The following is a 9117-nucleotide window of genomic DNA, read 5'->3' as shown; positions in this document are numbered from 1 at the left end:
GGATAGCACTTGACAAATGCTTTTCACTGTACCTCGGTACATGTGACAGTAAACTAAACTGTAGCATGGTCTTATAGAGGTTTATACAATCATGAGAGGAATAGATCGGGTAGATGCACAGAGTCTCTTGCCCAGAGTAGGGGAATCGGACACCATAGGATATAGGTTTAAGGTGTGGGGGAAAGATTTAATAGGAATCTGATGGGTAACTTTTTCACACAGGTGGCGGTATGGAACGTGCTGCCAGAGGAGGTAGTTGAGGCTGGGACTATCCCAACGTTGAAGAAACAGTTAGACAGGTACATGGATAGGTCAGGTTTGGAGGGATATGGACCAAGTGCAGGCAGGTGGGACGTATACATAGGGCATGTTGACTGGTTTGGGCAAGTTGGGCCGAAGGGCCTGTTTCCACGATGAATAATTCTGACACTGGAGGTGTGTGCGTGAGTTTTCACACTTCTGTACCTCTTGCCCGATGGGAGAGGGGAGAAGAGGGAGTGGCCGGGTAGCGACTGGTCCTTGATTATGTTACTGGCCTTGCCGAGGCAGCGTGAGGTGTAGATGGAAGATTATTCAGGATGTTGAGGAATTCCAGAACAAGGGGTCACACAGTTTAAGGATAAGAGGGAAATATTTTAGGACCGGGATGAGAAAAACATTTTTCACACACAGAGAGTGTTGAATCTGTGGAATTCTTTGCCACAGAAGGTAGTTGAGGCCATAGTTCATTGGCTATATTTAAGAGGGCGTTATACGTGGCCCTTGTGGCTAAAGGGATCAGGGGGTATGGAGAGAAGGCAGGTACAGGTTACTGAGTTGGATGATCAGCCATGATCATATTGAATGGCGGTGCAGTCTCCAAAAGCCGAATGACCTACTCCTGCACATATTGTCTATGTTTGGAGGGATATGGGCCATATGCGGGCAGGTGGCCTGTTTCCACACTATCACCCTATAACTCAAACTCTCGTCGGAAAGAGGAGGAGAACCTCTTCAAAGTAGACATATCTTGAGGAGATTTTGAAGTGGAGCAGACGACATGTGTAGGAAGGAACTGCAGGTGCTGGTTTAAACCAAGGGTAGGCACAAAGAGCTGGAGATACTCAGCGGGTCAGGCAGCATCTCTAGAGAGAAGGAATGGGTGACATTTCAGGTCGAGACCCTTCTGCAGACTGGTCACATCCGTACTGCATCCGTTCTCTCCATACTGTCCTGGTTGGCACGTGTAATTCTGCCGTGTGAACACGTTTAAATCTCCGTTTGACTTTAGATGCTCCACAGAATCTCTCAATCACTTCCCACGACGACGTGAACAGTTCCTGGGTCAGTGTAAAGGAAGGAAACTCTGCAGCGATCCTCTGCAATGTCCAGAGTTTCCCAACATCTAACCTGACGTGGAGACATCTCGGTGTCAAGGAACTCCATCCATAGCTCGTTGCTGGAACGTGTTGTGTTCAGCGTGACACCGAGATGTTCACGTCGTCGTGGGAAGTGATTGAGAGATTCTGTGGAGCATCTAAACACAAACGAAGATTTAAACGTGTTCACACGGCAGAATTACACGTGCCAACCAGGACAGTATGGAGAGAAAAGATGCAGTACGGATGTGACCAGTCTGCAGAAGGGTCTCGCCTTAAATGTCATCCATTCCTTCTCTCTAGAGATGCTGCCTGACCCGCTGAGTATCTACAGCTCTTTGTGTCTACCCTTGGTTTAAACCAGCACCTGCAGTTCCTTCCTACACATTTCGTCTGCTCCACTTCAAAATCTCCTCAAGATATGTCTACTTTGAAGAGGTTCTCCTCCTCTTTCCGACGAGAGTTTGAGTCATAGGGTGATAGTGTGGAAACAGGCCACCTGCCCGCATATGGCCCATATCCCTCCAAACATAGACAATAGGTGCAGGAGTAGGCCTTTCGGCCTTTGGAGACTGCACCGCCATTCAATATGATCATGGCTGATCATCCAACTCAGTAACCGGAAGTGGCGGCGCTGGGAACGGCTGCGGCTCACCTGCAGTCCGTTTGTCTTTACTTTTTTGTGTTGTTTTTGTTCGTTTTGTGTAGTTGCGTTTTTGGTTTTTAGGTTGTGTTTATGTGGGGGGGGGGTGTTGAAACGGGGTTTGCTGTCTCTCCCTTGGGGGGAATACGACTTTTTCGTCGTAACCCCCCTCTCTGCCTCCGTCTGCGCTGAGGCCTAATGGCGGAACTGGCGACCTCGGGACTCCGGAGGCAGAGCCTGTCAGGACTCGCCCTGGGCTCGCTCCCGTGAGGGCGGCCCAGCTCGGGGCTGGAACTGCGCTCCCGTGAGGACGGCCTGGTGAGGGGCCGAGACTCTCCCGTGAGGGGCTGTGGCACTCCCGTCTGAGTGGCCCAGCCCGAGGGTGGAACGGCACTCCCGTCGGAGTGGCTCAGCCCGAGGGAGAACGGCATTCCCGTCGGAGTGGCCCAGCCCGAGGGAGGACGGCACTCCCGTCGGAGTGGCCCAGCCCGAGGGAGGAACGGCACTCCCGTCGGAGTGGCCCAGCCCGAGGGAGAACGGCATTCCCGTCGGAGTGGCCCAGCCCGAGGGAGGACGGCACTCCCGTCGGAGTGGCCCAGCCCGAGGGAGGAACGGCACTCCCGTCGGAGTGGCCCAGCCCGAGGGAGGAACGGCACTCCCGTCGGAGTGGCCCAGCCCGAGGGAGAACGGCACTCACGTGATGGCGATCCGGCTCGGGGCTGGAACGGTGTTCCGGTGGCTGGGACGGCGTTCTGGCGGCGGTGACCTGAGTTCTGGGTTGAGCCACGGGCCAGCGGCTGCGTATGCTGGACTGGAGGGCGGCAGCATCGATCACCCCCGGGCCGCGGTGTTTGAGCCGGCCCGTTGCGGGGTTCGGTGAGCCGCGGGACTGTTGTGCCATCGCCCGGTGGGGAATCGCCTCAGCGCAGAGGGAGAAGAGGAGGGAAGAGACAGTAACCCTAAGATTGTTTTGCCTCCACCACAGTGAGGAGGTGCTTGGTGGACTCACTGTGGTGGATGTTAATTTGTGTTTACTGTTGTTTATTATTGTATGATGTATGTATGACTGCAGGCACGAAATTTCGTTCAGACCGTAAGGTCTGAATGACAATAAAGGGATTCAATTCAATTAACCTGTACCTGCCTTCTCTCCATACCCCCTGATCCCTTTAGCCACAAGGGCCACGTCTAACTCCATCTTAAATATAGCCAATGAACTATGGCCTCAACTACCTTCTGTGGCAGAGCATTCCACAGATTCACCACTCTCTGTGTGTGAAAAATGTTTTTCTCATCCGGGTCCTAAAAGATTTCCCTCTTATCCTTAAACTGTGTGACCCCTTGTTCTGGAATTCTTCAACATCCGGAATAATCTTCCATCTACACCTCACGCTGCCTCGGCAAGGCCAGTAACATAATCAAGGACCAATCGCTCCCCGGCCACTTCCTCTTCTCCCCTCTCCCATCGGGCAAGAGGTACAGAAGTGTGAAAACGCACGCACACACCTCCAGATTCAGGGACAGTTTCTTCCCGACTGTTATCAGGCAACTGAACCATCCTACCACAACTAGAGCGTGGTCCTGAATTACTATTGTGCTATCTTTATCCTGCACTAAACGTTATTCCCTTATCTTGTGTGTGTACACAGTGGATGGCACAATTGTAATCGCGTAGACACAAAAACTGCAGCAACTCAGCGGGACAAGCAGCATCTCTGGAGATAAGGAATGGGCGACGTTTCATGTGAGACCCTTCTTCAGACTATACGGAGAGGTGAGTACACTAGGTTGAAGATGAGAGGGGAGAAGATTTAATGGATCCTGAGGGGTAACTTTTTTTCATGCAGATGGTGGTGGGTGTATGGAACGAGCTGCTGGAGGAGGGAGTTGAGACTGGGACCATTGCAACGTTTAAAAAACAGTTGGACAGGTAACATGGATTGTACTTGTTTGGAGGGATATGGGTCGAAGTAGGGCAGATGGGATTAGTGTAGATGGGGGTCGTTGGCCGGTGTGGGCAAGTTGGGCGGAAGGCCCTGTTTCCACGCCGTGAGACTCTATGACTCCAAAGATGTTGCTTGACCCACTGAGTTGCTCCAGCATTTTGTGTTTTAAGCAACATGAGGAGTGACGATACATAGAAGGAGATATTGAGGGTTTCTGGGTGGAGAGAGACCAATATGATCCAACAATGTCAGGCAGAGGTCAGACAGGCCACATACAGGCGGGGAACACAAAATACTGTAGATGTGGGCGGCACGGTGGCGCAGTGGGTAGAGCTGCTGCCTCACAGCGCCAGAGACGCTGGTTCGAACCTAACCACCGGTGCCTGCCTGTACGAAGTTCGCACGTTCTCCCCGTGACTTGCGTGGGTTTTCTCCGAGATCTTGAGGGTGTGTGTGTGTGTTAGAGTGAGCGAGTGTTAGAGAGAGAGGGTGTGTGTGTGTGTGTGTGTGTGTGAGAGAGAATGTGTATGTGTTTGAGTGAGTGTGTGTGTGTGTGTGTGTGTGAGAGAGGGTGAGTGTGTGGGAGAGACGGAGTGCGTGAGAGAGACTGAGAGTGTGTGTGAGTGATGGTGTTCATGTGTGGGACAGAGATAAAGTGTGTGTGTGTGTGTGTGAGAGAGGGTGTGTGTGTGTGTGTGTGTGTGTGTGTGTGTGTGTGTGTGTGTGTGTGTGTGTGTGTGCGTGTGTGTGTGTGTGTGTGTGTGTGTGTGTGTGAGAGAGGGTGAGTGTGTGAGAGAGACTGTGTGTGTGTGTGTGTGTGTGTGAGAGAGAGGGTGAGTGTGTGAGAGAGACTGTGTGTGTGTGTGAGAGAGAGAGAGAGAGAGAGAGAGAGGGTGAGTGTGTGAGAGAGACTGAGAGTGTGTATGTGTTTGAGAGAGTGTGTGTGAGTAATGGTGTTCATGTGTGGGACAGAGAGAATGTGTGTGTGGGTGTGAGAGAGAGTGAGACTGTATGTAGGTGTGAGTGAGTCCGTGTGGGTGGTGAATTCCAGCATTTTTCATGGGCCCATAATCCATCTGCCTTCATAGACGTGACAGTGTGTATCTACTCACATTCTACAGTGAGGGTCACATCCCTCTCTACTGTCCCGTGTTCATTCTCTGCCACACACTGATAGACCCCAGTATCCTGGCGTGTCAGCTGAGGGAACTCCATCCACAGCTCGTTGCTGAAACGTGTTGTGTTCTGCGTGAAACCGAGATGTCTCCACGTCAGGTTAGATGTTGGGGAACTATGGACGGAGCAGAGGAACGCTGCAGAGTTTCCTTCCTTTATACTGACCCAGGAACTGTTCACGTTGTCGTGGGAAGTGATTGAGAGATTCTGGGGGGCGTCTGCAAACAGATAAAACTCAGCAATCAGTTTTGTGGCACTTTCGGTGAACCTTGGATTGTAAAAGACTTTAGTCTTTAGAATTTGGCGAAACAGCACGGAAACAGGCCCTTCAGCCCACCCAGTCCACGCCGACTCTCGATCAACCATTCACACGCTAGTTCTTAGGTTCGTTTAGAGATACAGTGCGGAAATAGACCCTTCAGCCCACCGAGTCCGCGCCGACCATCGATCACCCGTTCAAACGCTAGTTCTAAGGTTAGTTTAGAAATACAGTGCGAAAATAGGCCCTTCAGCCTACCCAGTCCACGTCGACCCTCGATCACCCGTTCACACGCTAGTTCTAAGGTTAGGGAAATGAGAGATATAGGCAATGGTGTAGTGAGATATAGAACAATGAATGAAAAATACGCAAAAAATTAACGATGATAAAGGAAACAGGCCGTTGTTAGCTGTTTGTTGGGTGAGAACGAGAAGCTGGTGTGACTTGGGTGGGGGAGGCATGGAGAGAGAGGGAATACCAGGGCTACCTGAAGTTACCACTGGGCTGTAAGCTGCCCAAGTGAAATATGAGATGCTGTTCCTCCAATTTGCGTTTAGCCTCACTTTGCCTGTAAGAACCAGGGGCGTGTTTTCAGTTTTTACAATTGAGTTTACTGTCCGGTGTAGCGAGGTTCAGTGAAAAGCTTTTGTTGCGTGCTATCCAGTCAGCGGAAAGACAATACATGATTACAATCGAGCCGTCCACGGTGTACAGATACATGATAAAGGGAATAACATTTAGTTCAAGGTAAAGCCAGCAAAGTGCAATCAAGGATAGCCCGAGGGTCACCAAGATAGTGGTTCAGGACTGCTCTCTGGTTGTGGTAGAATGGTGCAGTTGCCTGACAACAGCCGGGAAGAAACTGTCCCTGAATCTGGAGGTGTGTGTGTGCATTCGTTTTCACACGTCTGTACCTCTTGCCCGATGGGACAGGGGAGAAGAGGGACTGACCGGGGGTGAGACTGGTCCTTGATGATGCTGCTGGCCTTGCCGAGGCAGCCTGAGGTGTAGATGGAGTAGTTGGAAGGGAGGTTGGTTTGTGTGATGGTCTGGGCTGCGTCCACAAATTTCTGCAATTTTGTGCGGATAGCACTTGACAAATGCTTTTCACTGTACCTCGGTACATGTGACAGTAAACTAAACTGTAGCATGGTCTTATAGAGGTTTATACAATCATGAGAGGAATAGATCGGGTAGATGCACAGAGTCTCTTGCCCAGAGTAGGGGAATCGGACACCATAGGATATAGGTTTAAGGTGTGGGGGAAAGATTTAATAGGAATCTGATGGGTAACTTTTTCACACAGGTGGCGGTATGGAACGTGCTGCCAGAGGAGGTAGTTGAGGCTGGGACTATCCCAACGTTGAAGAAACAGTTAGACAGGTACATGGATAGGTCAGGTTTGGAGGGATATGGACCAAGTGCAGGCAGGTGGGACGTATACATAGGGCATGTTGACTGGTTTGGGCAAGTTGGGCCGAAGGGCCTGTTTCCACGATAAATAATTCTGACACTGGAGGTGTGTGCGTGAGTTTTCACACTTCTGTACCTCTTGCCCGATGGGAGAGGGGAGAAGAGGGAGTGGCCGGGGAGCGACTGGTCCTTGATTATGTTACTGGCCTTGCCGAGGCAGCGTGAGGTGTAGATGGAAGATTATTCAGGATGTTGAGGAATTCCAGAACAAGGGGTCACACAGTTTAAGGATAAGAGGGAAATATTTTAGGACCGGGATGAGAAAAACATTTTTCACACACAGAGAGTGTTGAATCTGTGGAATTCTTTGCCACAGAAGGTAGTTGAGGCCATAGTTCATTGGCTATATTTAAGAGGGCGTTATACGTGGCCCTTGTGGCTAAAGGGATCAGGGGGTATGGAGAGAAGGCAGGTACAGGTTACTGAGTTGGATGATCAGCCATGATCATATTGAATGGCGGTGCAGTCTCCAAAAGCCGAATGACCTACTCCTGCACATATTGTCTATGTTTGGAGGGATATGGGCCATATGCGGGCAGGTGGCCTGTTTCCACACTATCACCCTATAACTCAAACTCTCGTCGGAAAGAGGAGGAGAACCTCTTCAAAGTAGACATATCTTGAGGAGATTTTGAAGTGGAGCAGACGAAATGTGTAGGAAGGAACTGCAGGTGCTGGTTTAAACCAAGGGTAGGCACAAAGAGCTGGAGATACTCAGCGGGTCAGGCAGCATCTCTAGAGAGAAGGAATGGGTGACATTTCAGGTCGAGACCCTTCTGCAGACTGGTCACATCCGTACTGCATCCGTTCTCTCCATACTGTCCTGGTTGGCACGTGTAATTCTGCCGTGTGAACACGTTTAAATCTCCGTTTGACTTTAGATGCTCCACAGAATCTCTCAATCACTTCCCACGACGACGTGAACAGTTCCTGGGTCAGTGTAAAGGAAGGAAACTCTGCAGCGATCCTCTGCAATGTCCAGAGTTTCCCAACATCTAACCTGACGTGGAGACATCTCGGTGTCAAGGAACTCCATCCATAGCTCGTTGCTGGAACGTGTTGTGTTCAGCGTGACACCGAGATGTTCACGTCGTCGTGGGAAGTGATTGAGAGATTCTGTGGAGCATCTAAACACAAACGAAGATTTAAACGTGTTCACACGGCAGAATTACACGTGCCAACCAGGACAGTATGGAGAGAAAAGATGCAGTACGGATGTGACCAGTCTGCAGAAGGGTCTCGCCTTAAATGTCATCCATTCCTTCTCTCTAGAGATGCTGCCTGACCCGCTGAGTATCTACAGCTCTTTGTGTCTACCCTTGGTTTAAACCAGCACCTGCAGTTCCTTCCTACACATTTCGTCTGCTCCACTTCAAAATCTCCTCAAGATATGTCTACTTTGAAGAGGTTCTCCTCCTCTTTCCGACGAGAGTTTGAGTCATAGGGTGATAGTGTGGAAACAGGCCACCTGCCCGCATATGGCCCATATCCCTCCAAACATAGACAATAGGTGCAGGAGTAGGCCTTTCGGCCTTTGGAGACTGCACCGCCATTCAATATGATCATGGCTGATCATCCAACTCAGTAACCGGAAGTGGCGGCGCTGGGAACGGCTGCGGCTCACCTGCAGTCCGTTTGTCTTTACTTTTTTGTGTTGTTTTTGTTCGTTTTGTGTAGTTGCGTTTTTGGTTTTTAGGTTGTGTTTATGTGGGGGGGGGTGTTGAAACGGGGTTTGCTGTCTCTCCCTTGGGGGGAATACGACTTTTTCGTCGTAACCCCCCTCTCTGCCTCCGTCTGCGCTGAGGCCTAATGGCGGAACTGGCGACCTCGGGACTCCGGAGGCAGAGCCTGTCAGGACTCGCCCTGGGCTCGCTCCCGTGAGGGCGGCCCAGCTCGGGGCTGGAACTGCGCTCCCGTGAGGACGGCCTGGTGAGGGGCCGAGACTCTCCCGTGAGGGGCTGTGGCACTCCCGTCTGAGTGGCCCAGCCCGAGGGTGGAACGGCACTCCCGTCGGAGTGGCTCAGCCCGAGGGTGGAACGGCAGTCCCGTCGGAGTGGCCCAGCCCGAGGGAGGAACGGCACTCCCGTCGGAGTGGCCCAGCCCGAGGGAGGAACGGCACTCCCGTCGGAGTGGCCCAGCCCGAGGGAGAACGGCATTCCCGTCGGAGTGGCCCAGCCCGAGGGAGGACGGCACTCCCGTCGGAGTGGCCCAGCCCGAGGGAGGAACGGCACTCCCGTCGGAGTGGCCCAGCCCGAGGGAGGA

The sequence above is a fragment of the Amblyraja radiata genome, chromosome 48, assembly GCF_010909765.2.
Source record: "Amblyraja radiata isolate CabotCenter1 chromosome 48, sAmbRad1.1.pri, whole genome shotgun sequence".
NCBI classification, from domain to species: domain Eukaryota; kingdom Metazoa; phylum Chordata; class Chondrichthyes; order Rajiformes; family Rajidae; genus Amblyraja; species Amblyraja radiata.
This window is presented reverse-complemented; position numbering follows the sequence as displayed.